The sequence below is a fragment of the Passer montanus genome, unplaced genomic scaffold (genome assembly GCF_014805655.1).
Source record: "Passer montanus isolate IOZ18808 unplaced genomic scaffold, ASM1480565v1 scaffold4, whole genome shotgun sequence".
Lineage (NCBI taxonomy): Eukaryota > Metazoa > Chordata > Aves > Passeriformes > Passeridae > Passer > Passer montanus.
In genome coordinates, this window is record NW_024368818.1 from 10,658,049 (window position 1) to 10,680,340 (window position 22,292).

At 38.0% G+C, this 22,292-nt stretch overlaps 1 long non-coding RNA gene across 1 annotated transcript in view; it reads left to right on the top strand.

Annotated features, from left to right (window-relative positions):
• The window catches only part of LOC120506739, a 71,663-nt gene extending 56,465 nt beyond the window's left edge, over positions 1–15,198 (top strand). The window contains exons 4-5 of the long non-coding RNA XR_005628586.1: positions 13,603–13,728; positions 14,991–15,198. This is a non-coding gene — a long non-coding RNA (uncharacterized LOC120506739). The remainder of the gene's footprint in view (positions 1–13,602; positions 13,729–14,990) is intronic.
• Positions 15,199–22,292: the final 7,094 nt, after the last annotated feature.

A 22,292-nucleotide genomic window follows, 5' to 3' on the forward strand; every position in this document is an offset into this window, starting at 1 on the left:
TAAAATCTTGTTTTTCAAATATAAATCTCTGAGGTTGGTTTTGGTTTGCTTGTTTGGGTTTTTTTTGGTTGGTTGAGGGATTTTGTTGGGTTTTTGTTTGGTTTGTTGGTTTGTTTTGGTTTCTTACTTATTGGAAGCCTTTACAGTTTTGCAGCTGTAAGGATTCCTGCTCTTCCCACAATGAGCAGCACTTTCAGGAAACACTGCCCAGGTGTTTCCATCATCCATTCCTCCCAAACAGTGCTAACTTCCCACTGCAGCTGTAGAGGTGACCCATACAGCTGCATTAGCAGAGTTAGGCTAAGTATTTTGCAAAAGCCTTCGAAAACTACTTAAATATAGTAAATGAAGTGAAGAGACATTAGTTAATAAACCTCAGGTGTGACTCTGAAACCCTGTGAGGAGCAAAATTAGTGAATCAGCAGGATTTACACTAATTTATAGCCACCAAAAGGGCATACAAAAACAATGGTCTGATAATTAGCTGTGGATTCCCTGCAATATGCAGCAGGAGTAGCCAATGTTTCAAAATAATTAATGTGAAATGAGGGAAAAAATGCCAGATACACAGCAAAATATATTGTTTACCATTTTCTGTTGCAGTTTGCCCTTGTGAGTATGCCAAGACTGGCTCTTATTTCATACCATGTATAAAATGTTGCTACCATCCCCAGTGACATTGGCCCCTTGAAGACACACAAACACGTGGCTTTGTTGGTGTCACAGATGACCAAGCACAGGCAGAGACCTCTTCCACCAGTGAAACCAAAACCTCAAGAATGGAAGCACCAAGAATTCTCTGGACTTGTTAATGGATGGTGGGGCTTCCTCTGCTGTACAAACACAATAAAACCCAGTCATTCACCAGGGTCCTTACCATCTAAACACAAAAAAAGCAGAGTTGGCTTCTCTGGAGAAGGGAACAGTTTATTAGGTGTTGGTGTATAAGAAATGTTGTGCATTTTAATTCATCAGTAATTTAACATGCATTGGTCTACCCTAATGGGCCAGCAATCTGGATTTGGGCCTGAGGCTACTGATGCAACAGTGTTAATAAAGAGCAAATCACTACACTAATTATGATTAATACTTTCTTTCAATGCAGCATTCTACTTCATCATTTTTAGCAAAGTGTTATTTTTTAATTTAAACAAAGCACATTGCCAACAAGCTAAATGTGTCAAATTGAACAGTTTAGTCTTCTAGTATATATAACCTCAAGTGTATTTTTGCATCTGTTATATAGTCAGTGGGTGAGGGAATGTTGTGCTTTTTACAAACAGCTTTCCATAAATTTAAGCAGGCAAGCAGCTAAGCTGACACACAACTACAATGTCACAGCACTGGGAGGAGTTTCTGGTAGTGTTATCACTCGGTGGTGAAAAACTCTTCAGTAGGGCTTGCTGGGATTATCTCTTTAAATCCTTGAAAGAATGGGATTTGATGATGCTTCATCAATGGGATTAGGGCTCTCTTTTTCTTAGTCCCCCCACCTTTGGCTGATTTCTCATAAGTACTTCAAAGCCATGCCCAAAACAGACAGGCCACGTCACCTGATGTTCTTCAAGAACAGCTCTAGTGTCACTGACATCAGAACCTGGAGCTTGTTACACTGCTACACACCACAGAGCTGATGCTCTGCATCAGCTCCTCAGGCCTAAAAGGCAGTAGTCTGGTCCAGTAAACTAAGGAAAAGGCTAGGTGATTGCTTAGATTCAAAATAAGCTGTGACTAATGAAAGATATGAAGATTAATTAGCTAAATCTAAGTGGTACTACTATACCTGAATTTGGAAAAAAGTGCCAAAGTCTAAATAATTCCCAAACTTTCTGAGCAGTCAATTTAAATAAATGAGACTCATCACCTTTTCTGAGCAACCACACTACTGCTGTCAGCAAACACAATGGGAGAAGGGCATTATCCAAACCTAAAACAGTGAAAATATTACTCAGTGAAACATTAAAAATTTTAATAGGAAATGGACAAAAATAATTTGCTGAAAATACACAGTAACAACAAAAAAATTTATAAAATGTAAAACTGTGACCAAATCCAAGTTCTTTACCATGTGTACACATAGAACTGTCTTGTATATATAGACCTATATATAGACCTATACGTATGTGTCAGTATATGGGCCCATGAAAAGAAAATCCTACCACCACTGTTTCAAAGCAAACAACATGTATTCTCATTAATGTCTTCTTTTGTTGCTTGGGACAATGATGCAATAAAAAACTAAGTTCATTTTTAAAACATTATTTGTTTCTTGAATGAAATAACTGTAGAAAAGCACACATCTAAAACATACATCCAATTTAATTCCTGTTTATGATCAAGTTCAAAAAGTCCCTACTGATCGTCTCAAGGTTTCCCCTAATCAAAGAGCTGAAGAACTAATTTCCATTGGAGAGTTTGCAAGGACCCCCTCCGCAATCTGGACAATTATCTTAGAAATGAATCCTACCAATATCATATCTGTGAAAGGCCAATAGTTAGCGCTAAAATTTTATGCAGTTAAACTTTTCTCTTATGAGTTCTGTTGACTGCTTGTGGTCTGGAGATGTTTTTCTCATCATAACTGAAGGAGGTCTGCTCAAAATGTTCAATGGACTTCAGCCAGTGATACTATTTTAAAGAGTTTTTTTGTCTGCTACCTATCCAAATACAGGTTTCATTTCAATTTCATTTGAAATGCTATCCAATATCTCCCTAGCCCTCAGAGGACATTCCATCGAGGCACAAGGCTTTTCTAGGTCCTGAGTCACATTTGCAGATGTCCTAGGTGTACTTGAGTATTCCAGATGAAAAGAGATGCCTAAAGTGAGGGAAATGCCTTGGGGGGTAGGGATAGATTGCCCACATCTAATGCAAAGTGTACTACTGCACTCACTACAATTAGGAGTTTAATCCCATCTCTATGCTGCTTCAATGCGTGATTTCAATGCAGCTGTGATTAAAGAAGAGTATTCTCACATGAGCCATTCTGCATGCCTCCCATTTCAGTAATTATGTTTATTTCTTGATCTCAAGATGCTAATTTACTTTACTGTAAATAACAATAGATTTCCCTAAATCTGTTATAGTCCATTTCCATAACACTTTTTTGATTTTGTTTCCAAACTGTTATTGTTTATTGTGAAAGATCATAGCATTTGCAACTTGATTAAGATGAGCATTTTCAGTAATCTTTCCAGTTTGCCACTTTGCTACAATTGGAAAATTAAGTTTCCTTCAGGCCACCTGGCTTTAAGTGCTTGTAGAATAGATTTTTTTCAACAGGCCAATTTCAAAGTGAAGGCCATGTCTCCTTTGACAACGGAGTTCCTGGATTTATACCAAAAAAATCTACTTTTCCTCTTTTGAGACAAGAGATGTTTATAGAATGAGAGGCTAATACAGCAACAAATTCAAAGCACAGAGTGACTGCACACAGGGAATGCCTAAAGGCTCTAAAGCTACAACCAAGACCACTTCTTTTCCATTTTTCTAAAGGACAGTTTTCAGAGTTCTTGAGACACATATTTCCTGCAGCTTTCCAAACAGCTACAGGAATATGTCTAAAGGTTTAGTTTTACCAGCATGTGAAAATCTACAATAATGCCCCTGAGATGTTGGATGTTTGAAAAGAAAGAGCAAATCTGTGGAACGGGAAGTTACCTGAGTTTGAGTATTGACACATACAGATTCTCATGTGACCCAGGTGATTTTTTTTGAACACTACTAATACACGTATTCTGCCAAAAAATTAGGAAACAGTTAATTTAAAATAATTTATGGTGTCTCAGTAATATGTATGACCCAACTATTGTTCTAATATCACAGTATTATTACACTATTTTGTATTTTTATAATTTTACTTTGATGCATAGACCAAATGTATCCCCGTTGAACAAAGAATCAAAAAATCTGCATCCAATAAGGAGAGTTCTTATGTCATGAAATTTAAAAATTTGAAATACATTAAATCACCTGAAAAATAAATATAGTCTTCTGGGCTTTTTTTATTTTGTTTGTACCATAATAATAAAGAGCATGTGTACTGGTATACATGGAATTCCACATAGGCATAAGAAATCATATGTGGAAGAGAAAAATCACTGCTTGATTTACTTGTCCATACAGGTAATGCTAGAATGCCAGGAAGCACAAGGCACACACTACTCTATCTGCAGCATTGTTCAGTTTGCCTCCTGAAATTCAATCTGAGTGCAATCAATCTTGATCTGTAAAGAGAAAAGATCCATAGAGAACTGACCTAATTGGTTTCTCAATATCTCATTTCAACCTTGTTTTTTTCATTTGCTGGTTTCTTGAATTGAACTTTGTTAATCTCAAGTGCTTGCTATGTAAGAAAATAAAGCTTCCAAAATAATGAAGTAATTTTTCTAAAAACACAAAGCCTAAAAATATTAAATTTTATCTTTTCTTCTTTTTTGTTTTTCTTCCTCTCACTGATCAGATCCATATTTTGCAGGTGTCCACACTGTCTGGGAGGGGTTTGGAAGCAAAAAGGTTGGCAGATTACTTGTTTACTTTTTTTAAGACAGGTAAGGTTTTCCAGTATTCACCTGATTCTGACAGCTGTAGAGATAATAATTATTTTATATCCTAAATGACTCCTCACAATAAAATAATGAAAAAAGGCAGCAGTAAATGCAATTTTCAGAGCTTTTAACAGAAGTACTTGTGCATGGCTAGAGGATACCTGCCTGGGTAGATACTCTGAATTTAATCTGGTTTCACAAATAACAGGACCAGCTGATTTGATCACTGCTTAACTTGATCTTCTGTTTAATTTGATTAGAGCATTAGAGGCCAATATGTTTTCAGCTTAAAATAATTCAAGAAGTGTTTGTTTTTCACAGTACAGCAGGACAAGGTTATAAGAATTAAAGAAACCACATTTGCAGGAAGTTAGAAATTTAGTAAGTAGGCTATTTTGGGAAGCTCTATTAAACTCCATCACAGTGAAAGGACAGTTGGAAATCTGAGACATCTCTAATGTGTACAAGGCTACACAGTTCCCATCAAAGAAATCTGAGTGATTTTACTGTGCAGATGGTAAATTTATCAGGTGCATCAACTTTGCTCTGTGACTGCAGGAATGAAAAGCAGAATGGAAAGAAAATATTCCCCGGAGAAAGATAGAGAGCAAGATCCAGACTATAAGCACTCTGCATTCACGTCAATAGGCAGTATTGCAGACTACACTAAGAATACAGAGTGTCTCAAGTTTCAGTTTTGCTTATTTTAAACTGCCCTGTGGACACTCATCTTCACCTTTGCGTATTGGGAAGTCCTCCGCATCTGTTCTCCTGGACAAACGAACATTTCCATCCTCACGGCCATGGAAGTCACTTTCTCCACATCCCTGCTCAAAGAAGCATCTGGGGCAACCTTTACTGCAAGGGTTCAATGCTATGTTATGGCCACTGTGGTGCAAACAGGACCTCCTGGTCCTCTTCTTCAAGCTGCCTCCTGTCAACCCCCAGTCTGTACTTAACCTGGTGTTATGACTCCACAGGGGGAGGAGGTGGGATTTCCCTATGCTGAACTTCATTAAATTTCTTTTGTTCCATTTCTCTAGTCTGTGTCAAGGATGATCTGGATGGCCGCTCTTCCATCTCATGCAGCAACTACTTTCCCCGTTTTATGTCATCTGTGAACTTGCTTGAGTGTATGCTCTGACTCATCGCCCATCATTCATGAAGGTGTTCAAGAGCATTTCTCCCGGTATCATCCCCTGCCATACACAAGACTTGCATCCAGCTGTGCCACTGATCCCAACCTCTTGAGCCCAGTTGTTCAGACACTTTTCTAATCCATCTCATCATCTTTATGGACTGCATGCTTATCAGATTGTCTAGGAGAATGTCATGGAAGGAAGAGTGGAATGCCTTGCTTAAACCAAGATAAATAGGAATGGCTGACCTTAATTTATTCATCTTGCCAGTCCCATCATAGAAGGTTATTGGATTGCTCAGGCATAATCCTTGCTTCAAAATCCAGCCTGACTATTCCTATTCTTTTTGCTCTGCTTAATATGCTTAGAAAAGCATTTCAGGAGAATTTACTCCATCACCTTTACAGAGATGAAGATGAGCAGTCTGTAGTTTCTTTGATCCTAATTTCTCCTTACCCTCCTCAAAGATAGGCATGACATTTGCTTTCTGCCATTGCTCAGGAACACCCTTGTCCACCAAATCCCTGTGACCTTCCAAAGATAATGGACAGTGTCTTTACAACTATATCCATCAGATTTCTCAGCATTTGTGTGCAATACATATATAAATTTAAGACAAGAACCTTAGTCTTTTTTTGTCCAAGTCTGGTAAAATTATGAGGAACAGAATACGGGCTTTGAGCTGAAGGAATGGAAAGTCATATATCACTGGTAAAGATGCTATCACCAAAAGTTATATTATATGTATTACTATATATTAAAATGAAAATTTCTTTCCATAGAATCTAATTTCTAACAAAATTACAACAAAATACTACCACCCCCTCCTGCCAAATTAATTTGATTAAAAATTATTATACTCTAATAACTTAGATTCCTTCTTTAATAATGCTGGGGAAGTTTCCAGGGATACCACGTAGATTGACCAGATCAGGTTTAGCTATTCATCCTTATCTATCTTTTGCAAATGCTACTGCTTGAGGATTTTTTACTGCCCAGAACAGTGAAATCCATAAGCATCTAAAGGAGTTGTTCTACTGTCAATGTCACCAAAGAAGGTGGCCAAATCAGATCTTAGTAACACTACAAAGGAAAGGAAAAAATTATGGTAGGAAGTGGGTGTGTTGAATGATAGAAATCATAACATTTATATGTTCAGATGCTATGCTAGAGGATGAGGTAATCCCCTCTATATACATTACAGAGTTACCACTTTCAGAGTTGATAAGTAATTTAAATGCTTGACAATGCCATATATTTTGGTATTAAAAAAAGGACAGAAATTCTTAATGCATTCATCTCGATTAATAATATTGAAATCTTATTGCATTCTTAAAATTCTACTTCACCTTTTCAAAATTGAGAAAATATCCATTTATCTGATATCAATAAGGCTTTTGAAGGGGCTTTCCTACAGGCACATTGTGACTGCAGTTTCATGTACACTATAAAATAATGTAACAATGTTCCGGATAAGCATGTAATGTATGAGTTGCAGGAGAAACCTTTCAAAGCAGATCTTTGTTGATCTGCTACAGATTTCTGGGCAAAATGGATTGAATTGGAGCAAAGAAGCAATAACTGAGAAAATAAGCATTGTGTTGTTGAGTGAAGAAAAGATATGTGGCATAAAAATGTTTTCCCTTGTGTTTTGCACAAGCCACATCCATTGGATTATTTTGCCACCCTGTCAATAGCATGACTCTGTGTTTGAGGATCCAGAAAAAATCAGTCTCTGACACCTTCAAGAAACCCATCAAATCATGTGTATAGAAAAGCACTTTGACGTCTGTAAATGATAAATACTAATTGCTTTTACTTGCCATGTAAGTAGTGACGTTGTGGTAAAGTGAGAATAGTGTGCTTAGATCCTCATATGTCATCTTGTATTTGCCTGTCCATTTCCAACAGCTTTTCAAATGATAGTGAAAATTAATCACGTGTTCTGTATCTGGTCTGTTACAAAAAGCCTAGTTTCCTTATGTAATAGTACTTAATGCACTTTTTTTTTTTTCAGTTATATGAAAATTTATTATTCTTTGTCACTCTTTGCGCAGGCAATTCTATCACTCTCTCTTTGTGTTTGTCCAGAGGATTCAGTAGCTTTATAATCTCTATTTAAACCCTGCCTTTATGATGCCTTGACAAATTACTTGAATACTTCTCCACTACCTTTTTCACTTTCACATATGCGGGACCTATTGCCTACTGCCTTATTGAAATCTGGGGACCAAAAAGTGGAGTGGGAGACAGTTGCAGAAATAAGAATATAATCATCTTTTTTCTCTAGACCAAAATAGGGCAGGGCAGGGTAGACTCTTACTTTGGGGAGAGCATCATCCATGCTCACCAGAACTTGATAACTTTCCTAAAATCTTTTCTGAAGAAAATGTACCCCAGCCAAAACCAGCATATTGACAATATTTTTCTTGTGCACCAAATGCACCAACAGACTCCCTAGCTCTGAGCCTGTTCTCAGAGCATGCAGGAGCAGGGACTATGAGCTTGAATAGGAAGTACACAGAAGAAGTGGCAGTACATTGTGCCTACACAGTGCTGCTCAGCTGGAGAGTTTTGATTTCTATTGAAGTTCTAGGATGACTGTGAAGGTCTTCAGGCTCTTTAGATAGCCTTTAAGCAAGCTGGCTCTTCCTGCAGGTATTATTCCCTCTCAGTGAATGGGCTAAAGACACTGACCTGCCTTGGGCAATTCTTTTCTGCAGTACCCAAGATGCTGAGTGGCTGTGCTGTGGCTGTACTGAGAGAGGGAATTTATCACCTTCACTGTGGTGCCATGCAAACAAAGCAATGTTGCTTTCAGGCCTGAAGGAGTCTGCATGTAGCCTCTCTGCATGTGACATGAGTTGGCTGTGGCCAACTGTTCCAACATCTTTTACATGCAAGTGGAAGGCTCTGGTTCAGGAAAAGATATTTAATTCTCAGCAGATCAGCATCTGCTGCCACAATAAGAACCTTTGAGCATACGCTGTCAGCCTCATGTAATACATTAATCATACATTCCAGCAAGTGTGAATTCTGGTTCATACAAAACCCCTGCAATTTACAGGCTAAAAGTATGTATGTGTTATAAGCCAATTTCATACTCTGTTCATTAAGAAAGTCATCACCATGGTAACATATACATCACAAGTTACTATCATAATCTCTAAAATTGTCAAGCACATAGCAACAAGAACACAATGCTGGGGTATCTCCATTTAGTAATACTTGAAAGTTGTACATAAGGTTTAATAAGCACCTTATAAGTATTAGAGAGAAGAAATTGGTCTTTTACACCCAGCTGACACAAAGAAAAATCATGTTATTAATTTGTAAACTTAATGATCTTGAGTCAAATTTTGCCAAAGATTAACTTGCTCTCATGTTTTTCATCTTGCCTTTATATTTCTCCTTCATCTTGTTATATTAGCTATTCTTTGAAAAATCATTTGTAATAGGAATATCCTGGAGAGGAAACACTGTATGCAACTTACACTAGGTAATAATTTACATGTGGGAAAGCTGTAGACAATAATGTGGTCTTCCAAGGGACATGGAGCTGCTTGTTTTAACCCTATTGCTTAAACCTCTGCAGAAGGCTCAATTTCCAGATTCAATTTCTCCAGTGACATAATTCATATCACAGTAACTATATCTAGTTTTATAATAGGGAGAATTAGCCAAATTCAGATGCCGTTAGAGCTGTAGTAAATGAGAGGAAAGAGTTGAACCACAAAAAGGCAACAAAGTCATAACCAGGGAATTTTTCCTAGAAGATTGATGAGAGCAGAAAGGTAAAATAAAAAGAGGAGTGATGCATCAGCTTTCTTCTGTGTGGCTCTAGCAACCAAGAGATGGCAAACTCTGCGGGCTTTCATATTAATGGAACTTATCTGCTCCCTGTAAATTAAGGGGAATGGCCATCTCTGACTTTCGCTGTGCTTTGCCTGATAAAAGAGAAGATCTGGTTAACAATTTGATATGCACATCCACATATGCACAAACTTTCCTCTCCTCACTGACTGAACATGACAATGCTCTATTTTAGATTTTATCTTAGTACTTTAACACACTAAATTTGAAAAGGTATTTTGATATCATAATCATACTTTTTTTTCCCCCCTTCAAATTATCCCTTGCTTTATTTCAAAACTTCAAACTTGAAGATCATTAAAAACTTCAGAAACACGAGGGAACAATGCTACTATGAAAATGTTTGAATAACTAGTCACAGGGATATTTAAAGACAGTGGAAAATGTCAAGACTGTAAATTTAACTTTGACTCTAGTAGGAGGTTCAGAAAATGTTAAGGCATAACTTGAACAAGAGGGCATGTTCCTGACAACCACAGCTATCATGCCAAATCAAAATTAAGCATCCATTGTGTGAATATGTTTAATTTGACAGGACATTACATTGTTTTTCTTTAAAATTATACTTCACCAATAATTTCCACTGTCAATTAAATGAGAAAATATATATAGTTCAAGAATGCACTGTAGGCTGCAATCATGCCTTCTAATGTTTTCATTTGACTCATGGCTTAAATATAGAATTTTTTTTTTTTTTTTTTGGGGGGGGGGGGGGGTAAAGGGGGATTAAATATAGAATTATTTTTTTTTTTGGTGGTGGGGGAGGTTAAAGGGATGATTTCTGTGAGAAGCTGCCAGGAAGTTCCCCCATGTCTGGTAAAATCAATTCCAGCTGGCTCCAGGACAGTCCTGCCCCTGTCCAAGGGTCAACATATCAACAACAGTGGTAAAGCTTCTGGGATAACATATTTAAGAAGCAGGGGAAAAAAGGCTGCCAGAGCAAATACATCTGGAGAGAGGAGTGAGGATGTGTGAGTGACATGGTTTGTTCTCGGCTGGACACCAGGTGCCTACCAAAGACACTCTATCACTGTCCTCAGCTGGACAGGGGAGAGAAAATATAACAGGCTTGTGGGTTGAGCTAAGGACAAGGAAACGTCTCTCACCAATTACATGGGGAAAAAAAAAAAAAAACCAACTCAAATTGAGGAAATTAATTGAATACATTAACAGTCCATAGGTAGGTAATATATCTGTATATACAATACAATTTTTATAATTTTATGAAAACGTCTTTTACTTGGGGTACCCAGTCATGCTACATTTTTCTCTTTGAATAATTGAGGACGTGTGAATCCTCCCTCTTTTAGGATGGCTGCAGAGGTTACCATCTTTTGCCAAATAATTCTGGTGGTTCTGTGGCATACAGCAGAAGGAAGGTAAAAAAATGCAAGTCTTCAACCATAGGCTAAATAGGAGTTTAATCCTTCAGGTTATTGTATCATAAAATATATTTTTTTAATTCCCCTCTGAAGTTTCTGTGCATCATTACCTTACACAGACCTCTGGATCCTGCTGCTGTTGAACCTGTTTGTAGGTTTAATGGTGTGTGCAACCATTAAAAACAGGCTGCATGGCAGTGGGTGTGCTTAGTGGAGTTCTCTGTGGTCACAGTTCCAGAATGTGCCATCCTGCCCCAGGTGGCACAGCACTGTTAAGTACTATGGGCAAGAATCACTGAAACATCAGCAGAGCACAAGTGACAGCCCTTGTGACTTGAAGTAAGAGCAGTGAGCTGATCTGATTTTCCTTGGGGACTGATATCTGCTCCTAGAGGAATTCTTGAAGCCTTCAGATCCTTGCTAGTAGTGCATGAGAAGAAACACTTCTCTTCAACAATTTGCTGGGAGCTGAGAGGTAAGAATGTGTCTTGTCTTCAGTTGCTCCTCATCAGTGTTGCAAGGGTTTTTTCCTCATTTCTGGACAGGGAGTGGCCAGCTTTTGGACAGCAACAGACTGAGCCTGGGTGGTAAAGCTGTAGCTTCTTGGCAGAAGATTTAGGGACATGGTGATGTACAGAAAATACCACAGGCAGTGAAAGACAACACCAGTGGTCAGTAACATTGATATCAGCTATACAGAATTGCTGATCCAGGTGTATACTGCTGGATCAGCGTAGTACTCACTATTCAATATGATATATCAGAAAGCAAAGGGGCTCAAGTCTCATCCACTTTTAACATCTTGACAAAAGTATCCTTTTAAAGTTTTAAGGGGGAAAAAAAGATTCTTTCATTGAAAGTAAGTTGTTGGCATGTGAGCATTATACAGTCTGTAAGCTGCCATCTCTGTTTGAAATACGTTGAAGGAAATCTATGTTCCAGACTTTATCAGGGATGTATATACAGCCTAGACCTGGCATTATCCTAAACAAATTGGATAGATCTTAGGCAAACTCTATCCACTGGTAACCAAAAAACATAGAGAAGCCAGTTAGTATCTTTTCATGTCTACAGCCTGATTCTAAGTTCACTAGGAGAGTTTTCGAGCTCTGGTGGGAAACTGAAGTCTTTGATACTCCTATGCTATTTAATTTGTATTGCTATTACAGGGCATTCACCTCCTAGCTGTGTGGGGCAAAAGCCTGCCACCCTTTGTCTTGCTGGAAAAAACCCCTATGCTACTTAATTTGTATTGGTATTACAGGGCATTCACCCTGTAATACCAATACAAATTCATAATACCAATACACATTCACCTGTGTGGGGCAAAAGCCTGCCACCCTTTGTCTTGCTGGAAAAAAACCTTCTCTACAATGAAATGTATTGTCTTTATCTAGAATTGAAGTTCTGAGGTAGTAAATAAGCATTGTATTACTCAGAGAAAGAATTAGAATTAGGTAGTTAGCTTTTAAGACTGGTGTAGTGTGTACATTGGGATAGTTATGTATTGTCATCCAGGTAATTAATAATACATTAGCTTAACTGAAAGGTCTGTACATAAATGACTGCAACTGAAGTATAAATAACTGCATCATATAACTATAATCCATGTAAAATGGATTTGTAGGACTATGAAATAAAATTGTATTAAAAAGCAGTACAAGAAATGGGACTAAACTCCCTGCTATAAGAACTACTACTGATTACTTAGATACATTATAATTACATAAACTACAATAACTGTGTAATTTCATAATAGTTAGAGTCACAGTTTTATAAAGTGTGATTGCTTCTTGTCTTATCCTAACTCATGTTCTAGCATTTATCTTGAAATAACTTCCAAAGAAGAAGATTAATTTTCATATTTATGGACTTAAAACTTATTGAAGTAAGTAGAAAAGTATTTTATTTCAATAAGTTTTAGAATGGGATCAATAGATAAAACTATAATATGAGGAATAATAATAACATCCTTGGAAGAAAATGTGTGTTGCTTCTTACATTCATACCTAATAAAGAAAGGGAGAGAAAGAAAGATCTGGGGTGATTATCCCTTTCTGAGACTGCTGAGAATTAGGACCTAGTCCAGGCACACATTCAGGTATCTTGTCCTCCCATCCTGTTTTCTCCATTAGACTGAGCCTATGGTTCTTCCACACCGAGAGGGTTCTTGCCTTTTTTTTTTTTCCTTTTTTCTTGTTTTTATTTTTTGTTTGGGTTGGGTTTACTTCTTATGTTGAGTTGTTCTTTTCACGATTGTCTTGGTTTTGTTTTTTTTGCTTTAATGCCAGATACCTTCATGATATCTGAGCTGAATTCATTGGAGTTAAGTTTTCTCACTCATTCTTATTTTATTCCTGTTTGTTTTACTAGGTGTCCATTATAAATTACCACTCAGCTGAACAACATAAAAGAATTACACCGGGCTTATGGAAGAAGGAAATTATTCACTACAGCTACCTACTTCATGTGGTATAAAGCAATTCTACTCAGAGGATCTGAGAAGTGCCATATCTTTTGTGTACCACTAAAAACAGTAAAGAAAGTTCTAATCTGCCTGTCCTTCATCTAAATGCAGTGTGTAATTATACAGACAGTTTTTTGGCATCCCACTGTTCAGCACTCTGCTGACAAAACACTTGAAATTTCTTCTGCTTCCAGGAGTTATTGGGATTCCCTTGGCTCAAAAGTTACTTACTTTAGGGACTGAACAAAAAGTACTGAACACCAGAGAAAGAAAGCATTGAAAGATCTTTTCCATAGGAACAACAGTCTTCAGTGCAGTAGGTAAGGTATCTTAATTTTCATCATCCTCTTCTTCACCCCTAATTTTTGCTGGTGAATCCAATTTGAAAAAACAGTTGGAGAATTTAATCTCATAAATTCAGAAATTAAATATTCCAGCATTTCCAAGACAAAATATTCTGCTTTTGTCTTGCCTGCTATTCATCTAACCTTTTAATCCCTGATGAACTTTGTTGACAGAAGTTAGACAGAAGTTCTAACTTTGCTGATGTTTTTAATTATAGAAGAGCCAAGAGATCAGTAGGCTTTTATTACTTATAACAAATATCTGGTACTCCACAACCTGTTGTACACAACAAACAGAAAAGAAAGTCCTGTTGTTATGGCATGCATCCTCCTCAGAGAAGATAAATCTTCGCATGTGTCTGCTGGGCATTGGCAGATGACCTTATGTGTCTTTCATGTCTGAGCATTCTCACAGTTCTGAGCTTTCTTTCCTGCTCCCTTTCCTTCTAGAGGCTCCTTGCAGCAGCAGAGGCAGAACAGAATGCAAGTCTGTCTCTTACCCATCCAAGCTCAATCCACTGATTTAAAATGTCAGTTAACTGGGTTTAGTATTGCACCAGAAACAAGGGAAGAGTCACAGACACTTGTCCCACTCTCCTTCACTTACAAGGAAGCACGACCCCCCAGAAGAGACACAGGAACTTAGGTTGTCACAAAAATGACCAATCAAGCTCTTTAAATATGTAAGACAAATCCTCCCTATTTTATCCATGTAAACTATCCAAATTAATTAAACAGTACCAGCTCGTAATGACTTAAGAACAATTTTTTCTCACCTATTAGCAACCTTGTGATATTTATGAACATTTTGAATTAGAAGTGGCAAGGAGATCAGGTGGTAATAAAGTGTGTTGAAAGTTGACACAAGACTATTGTGCTAATCCCAAGATAGAAACAGGATGAAAAGATGGTGCCAGTTACAATGAAATTAACTATTATTTATGAAATTACTAAGGAATCTGATAACAATATAATAATAATTACTATCTTGGAAGAAACTACAGAAGCATTTCCAATTTCTGAATTTAAAAGCCCTGCCAAAGATCAATGAAAACATATGTTAACGTTTAGCAATTAATTATTGATAATTCAATGTAACTCACTCTCTGTGCTGTTTACTGAAATTAAAGTCATTTAGTAATCAATAATCATCCTTATAAAACAAGGATAATACTTAGCTAACAATAGTGCAGATCAGTAAATTAGCTTATCTAATAGAACCTAATATTTTATTTCAGCATGCTATCTAAGAAATAGTGGGCAACAGTTTCACTGAAGCAGCCATGAGGAATATGGGTCCTTTGCACAATTTTCACCATGAACATTTAAAAAAAGAAAATCCCAGCGATGATGGACTTCTTCATTGCAAGTTTTCAACTGTGTGAGAAAACATAAATGGTCCTGTTACCTTGAATACAGATGGACTCAATAAATAAAATAATCTTGCCTTGCTAGCAGTACAATGCAGTTTCTTAAACATTGCTTCTTGCAAAAGCATTCTCTCAACCTCAGCCCAGATTCACGCTATGACCATTTATTTAGTTGTCTTGGATTTTCTTGCTGCTCCTACTCCATATGCCATTTCTGTCACTTCTTTCTCCTAGGCACACAAATCTATTGAGCAATACTGTCTCCTGATAGTCAACACTTCTAACAATTCATTTTCTGACATCAGAGTATCAGAGTATGTGATCTAGGTGTTATTGTCATGTATCTCACTAGTCTTAAAAATGTCATTCCATTCTTCCACTTTGTCCTGGTTTAGGGCAAATTTGGGAGAGAACCTCCAAAGGGGACCCCTCCAGAAAGCAAACCCACACAGCTTCCCCCCGCCCCCACAATTGGTTCAGGAAGGATTCCTCGGAGAGAAGTGAAAGCACCTGTTTATTTAACAGGCAGAGCACTCCCCAGCACACAAAATGAACAATACCACATGACAACACACTCACCTATCTGAAAAGGAAGACAAATTCAGAAAGTCTCTCCTGGGAGTGGTCGCTCTGTTGTTGCTCCCTCCAGCGCTGGGGATGGCTGCTGCAGCCACAAAATGCAAACTCTTGTTGTTTCCCAGGTCACAGTCCGGAGCAGGCTCGAGTGGTTCCAAGAAAGGGAAAGAAAAACAGTCCAGGGAAAATTCGGACTGCTTAGCTAAACTAACTAACGAGAAGAGCAAAAGCAAGAGCAAAGCAGGAGCAAAGCAGAACCAAGAACAAGAGCAAAGCAAAAAGCAAAAGCCAGGCTATGTACTGCCTCATCTCTGTGTCCCGCCAGCCATGGGGGAGCAGGCTGATAACAAAACCAAAACAAAACTCTGCTCTTCAGAGCCAGTCTGGAAGGCACAGAACATAATATCCAGCATAAACAGAACAGACGACTGGGGATATTCCCATCATAATGTCACCCTAGGACACACCTAGTCCCAAAGACCCGTAATTACACAAGACATTCTGTTTTCTAATTAGACTACATACTCCACAGCTTCAGTGATGTTTTCAAGCAGTCCTGGCATAGTAGGGTAACATTTCACTATGCAATAAGTTTTCATTACTACTCTCTAATCAATAATGTATATAATAGTATATAAAAACATGCAAATGTAGTTTGTACATATCAATTTCTAAAATATTTTTTTAATCTTTAATTTTTTCTTCAAGATTTTAGGACTGCAGACAGATTAATATGTTGCTAACTAGGACCAAGATTAACCTAGCTGGACAGAATGTAGTACACAGTATGCAGTACTGTGTACTACATACAGAGTAGTAAGGAACTTCTGTGCATGACACAAGAAGATGCTGGATATGACAGACAACAGTAAAAGAAGCTGATAAAGATTAAGGATAACTCCTTGACAGATGGCCAGATTTAACAGGTGGCTAAGTGAAATGTATAAGAGGAATGACCAAAGTTCACAAATAATGGATGCAGAAATAATGTGCTGCAGAACTCTTTGCAGAGCAAATATCTTCTGTTTCTTATGCAGACAGGGAAAAGCTTCTAGTGAAGAGAGCAGGCCAGTGATAAACTGCTGTAAGGTATAATACTCTGTGGTGGGCTGTTCCTGGCTGGATGCCAGGTGCCTGCCATAGCAGCTCTATGATTTCCCTTCTCATCTGGGCTTGGAAGGGAAAATGAATGGCTTATGGGTTGAAATAAGGACAGCAAGAGATCACTCAGCAATTACTGTAATGAAAAAAACCAGACGCAAGTTTGGGAAATTAACTTAATTTATTGCAAATCAAACCAGAGTAGTGTAATGAGAAATTAAAACTAATTCTTAAAACACCCTTCCATCACCCCTCCAATCTTCCAGGGCTCAACTTCGTATTTCTCTACGTCCTCCTGTGCAGCAGCACAGGGAAGAATGGAATGTTGTCTGTAGACTGTTCATCACATGGTGTCTCTGACACTGCCTCCCTCCTGAGGAAGGACTCCTCATACTCTTCCCCTGCTCCAGTTAGGGTCCTTCCCACAGGAGACAGTGCTCCATACTGTCCTTCAATGAGAGTCCTTCCCATGAGCTGCAGTTCTTCACAAACTGCTCCAATTTGTGTCCCAGTCACAGGGTACAGTCATAGAATCACAGAATATCTGAGGTGGAAGAAACCCATCAGGATCATTGAGTCCAGCTCCTGGTTCTGCACAGAACACCCCAAGAGTCACACCATGTGCCGGAGAGTGTTCTTGAATTGTTTCAGGCTGGCGCTGTGACCACTTCCCTGGGCAGCTGTTCCAGTGCCCACCCTCTTGGTGAAGATCTTTTACTAATATCAAACCGAAAACACCCTAAAATATAATATCTAACTGAAAGTCCCCAGCACAGGATCCCTTTTGTGGGGTCAGAAATCCTGACAGCAAAATTGCTCCAGCATGGGCTTCTGTGGCCACGGGTCCTGCCGGGAGCCTGCTCCAGCACGAGCATCCTGTAGAGTTACAGCCTCCTTCAGGAAGCTACAGACAGCTCCAGCATGGGTTTATCCAGGGGCCACATACTGGTCTCTGCATCCCCATGGGCCTCCATGGGCTGCAGGGGCACAGCTGCCTCACCATGGCCTGCACCATGGGCTGCAGGGGGATCTCAGCTCTGGTGCCTGGAGACCTCCGGCCCCCTCTTCTCTTGGGTCTGCAGGGATGTTCCTCTCACATATCCTCATCCCTCTCCCTGTTTGCTGTAGGTCAGCTTTTTTTTTTCCTCTTCTTAAACATGTTATGTCAGAGGCATTACCATCATGTCTGATGGGCTTGGGCCCCTCATCCCTTTCCCTGTTTACTGTAGGTCAGCTTTTTTTTTTTCCTCTTCTTAAACATGTTATGTCAGAGGCATTACCATCATGTCTGATGGTCTTGGGCTTGACCAGTGGTTGCTCTATCTTGGACACAACTGTCATTGGTCCTGTCAGACATGGACAAAGCTTATGGCAGCTTCTCACAGAAGCCATCCCTGTAAGTGACTCTAATTTAAAATTAACCCTCCTGCAAAGAAAACTTAATGATTCCCATTCATCACATCTATGGTTATAATGACATATTAAGTTATCATAAATGAATCTTTGCCATTCAAGACTCTTGATTGATTTTTAAATTATTTTTTCCATAACACATTTTGTAGATTTTAAGGAATTTATTTCAATTTTTGTGAAATCGTCATCTAAGAGAAGGAAAGTATGAGGACATTGGTAATGATTCACAGTCTTCCTAGTTATTTCCAACTATGGGTGAACAAAAATCTTATTTCAGTACATGCCAAAGAAAGTGCCATGGAAGCCTGACTCATGCTTGTAATGGAAATTTAAAATCAAGGTGCTGGAGCAGAAACCACATAGTGCCAGAAAAAAAGTGCTAGGAATGCTAACATTCAGAGTGATTTCTGGGGTTTTTTTTCAGATTAAAAACATATACTAGTAATATGATAACAATCTAAATAATTCATTGCCACAACATTTTCATTTACTTTATCTCAAAATTTGCAACAAATACAGTTATGAACTCATTCCACAAATGTTTTATTCAGAGCTACATACAACCAGCAGGAATCACAGAGTTTGACTATTCATGCATTATAGGATGGGCATTCACCATGCATCTAAGTCTTTACTTGTTTCACTGGACCTTTGTGTATTGAGACATTCCTGTCAAATCTGAGGAAAGTGGTAACCATAATAAGGTCTTGTTTATTGTTTAGCAAAGCAGAGTAAATTGAGAGCAATGTCTTTCTCCGTGGGAGAGCTTGAGTGCTGTTGAAAGGATGATTGGAAAACAAGCATGACAACACTAAGAGGTATTGCATCAAAAAAGGGTTTGCATCACACAAGTTTAATATTTAGTTGTCCTGTGTTCATACCCTGGCTCATAGGCTGAAAGGCTAGATTACTCTCACAAATGAGCAAAAAGTAATAGCTTTCCAGAGATTCCTTTTTAACTTTTAGAAAACAGCAGAGAAGGAAAAGAAGGTTAGTTTGGTCTATTTTCTGACTGGAATGCTTCTGATCAATGCCTCACCATGAACAATCTCCCCGCAAGGTGTTCACACTCTTTGGATGTATTCTTAGAACACCTTCCTTGCTAGAGCATAGTCCCCTCCACTTTTCACTTGAATGGTCTGTGCAAAAAAACACGGTTGTGATTTATGGCCCACATGGAGTCTCCATCCTGTTTTCCCACAATCCACTTCTAATTTTCCCATAGAACTGAATGCAAAACCTTATCTCTCAATAATATGGCTTAAGCCTTGATCCCATATAAATCTGTGGACTGCTGCCCTGCAACCCAAATAGCTAAAATTGGTATTTTTTTCACTGAATCAATGGAATTTATTCCACTTATTCCACCTATGGATTTTGTCTATCCATGAGGTGCTAAACATTATAAATGTCCAGATCTATCTTTCCAACCTCAGAGGAGTTACTCAAAACCTCCAGGCCAAATCTTAAAAGGCTTCTGCTTACAACTTAAATGTAAATGTATGAAAGAAGAGACACCTTTAAAATGAAAGGTTTAAAATACTGATTGTTTTAAGGGCTGTGTAACACCGATCAATACTCTCCAGAAGAAAACTAAGCTTGCACTCAAGGTGAGACTTAGCTAAAGTGAACTATTATGATCTCTAAAACAAAGAAAAGGGAAACCTGCTGCTTAATTTTAAATAGCAAGGTGTTCAGCAAGGAAATAAAACTAAAAAACTATATTGTCAAGGTAACTTAATAAAGGAAATCTATCATTCAAAGTCAATTCAGAACACTTGTCCATCTAATAATTATATTCCAAAATATTTCATGAGACAAATATTCATTTAAATAAAAAGAATTTGCAGACAATCAATATCAACAAAGAAATCAATACACAGAAAATAATAATGAGAAAACAGACAGGCCAAGGAAAATATTAACAAGGTGGATAACTTGAGTAGCAATATATTTTGCATTGTGTAATGGGATTGTAACATTAGTTTGTTTGTATTTGTGCTTAAAGCTGGGGGAGGGGGATGGGAGAAAAAAGAGCAATGAGAATCAGAAATATGGAAAGTAAAATAATTGTACTTATTTAGCTGATAATAAAGAACATTGACTCAGGTATGGCCCAGCTTTCACCTATTAAAGAGGCTACTGCAGAGGGGCAGGAACAATTTGTTCTCCATCTCCAGAGAGGACTGGAGAAAAATTAATGGGTTTAAAATGCAATGAGGAAGATTGGATAGATTGATGAAGAAACTTTATAAAATTGAGGACAGTAAAGTACAACACCAGACTGCCACTAGCAGCTATGCAGTCCATATCACTGGAGATCTCTATGATCACTTTAGAAGCACATCTGCAAGGAATGATAGACATGCAGATCTTGCTTTGTGACACAGTGATAGATGTAGATGTAGATGACCTCAACCTACTTGCAATCTGAGTGGGTCTGTGAGATACATAGTACAATAAATAATTATCACTTTTAAAGTTCAGGAATGTCCAGGGGATGTTGCATTGAAAAGGGACACTTTTCAGATTTAACATCAAGTGGTATTCCCTGACTTACCTGTTAGCAATCACCTGGAATACATTTGAGAAACAGAAATGGAGAAAGGTTTAATGTTCCCAATTCCCACTGTAGTTGATAACAACAGTCCTGTTGATCTCAAGGTAAAAAAGATTAGGAACAAGAAAAGAGTAATACACCATGGACTTAGAGCTGTAAATTATTAATTTAAAATGTTTCCAGTGCCTCCTGAAACACAGTCTGAAAATACACCAAACTTTATTATTTTCATAGTGACAGACTACAAGGATGAATTCTCTGAATGCAGTGAATATACACAAAACTCCACTTGAGGGAAAATCCTTGTCTTACTTACATATTTTGGAAATGTCACTGAAAATTTAAGGTAGATAGATATCTAGAACATCCAGTTGAAGGAGTAATATTTTCCTCTCATCTGATCTCAGCGTTCCCAGTTTAACACTTTATCTGTGTTATTTGACCTGCATTTATAATCTTCAATCTCTCTTTGAACTATAATCCTCTCTAGCCTGCTGAGCCCTAGCCCTTATGTGTAAATGGTACTGTCAAAGTGGTCATGTATAGAGAAATGCAGGGGTTTGTAGAAGAATCTCACTTTTGAAACAAAGACTGAGAAATATGCACTGAAACAAATATAAACAGGCAAAACAAAGCAGGGAGAGAAACGAATACATGATGGTGGATTTTTGTCTTATGGCACACTTCACTTTGCTGGAGAAATTCAAATCTCTAGAGCCATTTGCAGTCCTAGATTAAGACTAATACCTGAAGAGACTCTGCCCTTCACAAAAGCCTCCTGGGAACAAAGCACACTAGGGAAACCTGTGTGCTGCAGGCTGGGAAAGGCATAACCAACCCATGGACTACAGCAAGCATGAACTAGACTGGAGAACACTTTTTTATCTTCTTGGTTGTGCACTCTGATTGATAAGCCAACCAAACTAGGTATTATGGGTGCTAGAAAATGGGGGAAGACAGACTCCAATGCAGACTGAAAGACTTTATTGAAATCAGCTATGAATGTGCAAATGTAGCTATATTGATCTGAGCCCCAGCTTTTTATAAGGAAGTGTAAATACATAGAAATTGGCCAGCCCTTGCCATTTGTTAAAACCAGAAGCAAATCTATCACTTGCTTTCATCACCTAAATTTTCCACAGACCATATAATTTACTGTTCCATTGTTTCAGGTTTATTTATATTAGTTTATCTAAAGCATGTTTACTAGACAGGTATGTAGTTTTGTTTGAAAGAAACAAAGAAATCCATCACCTGCTGTTTTTTGTCCTATACATCCCTGCAAATGCTTGATTATGTCATAGTTAAAAATCTGTCTTGTATTTCTCATTTGAATTGTTCTAGATTTAACTTCCAATGGTTTTCAGTTTTGCAATATCTTTTTTCCAAAAGATTGAAGAGCCAATTAGTATCTGCTATTTTCCTCCACTGACGATCTTTACACACCTTAATTAAGTCACTGCTCAATCTACTTTTGATAAGTTAAGCATATTGATTTCTCACTGGAAAGCATATTCTTT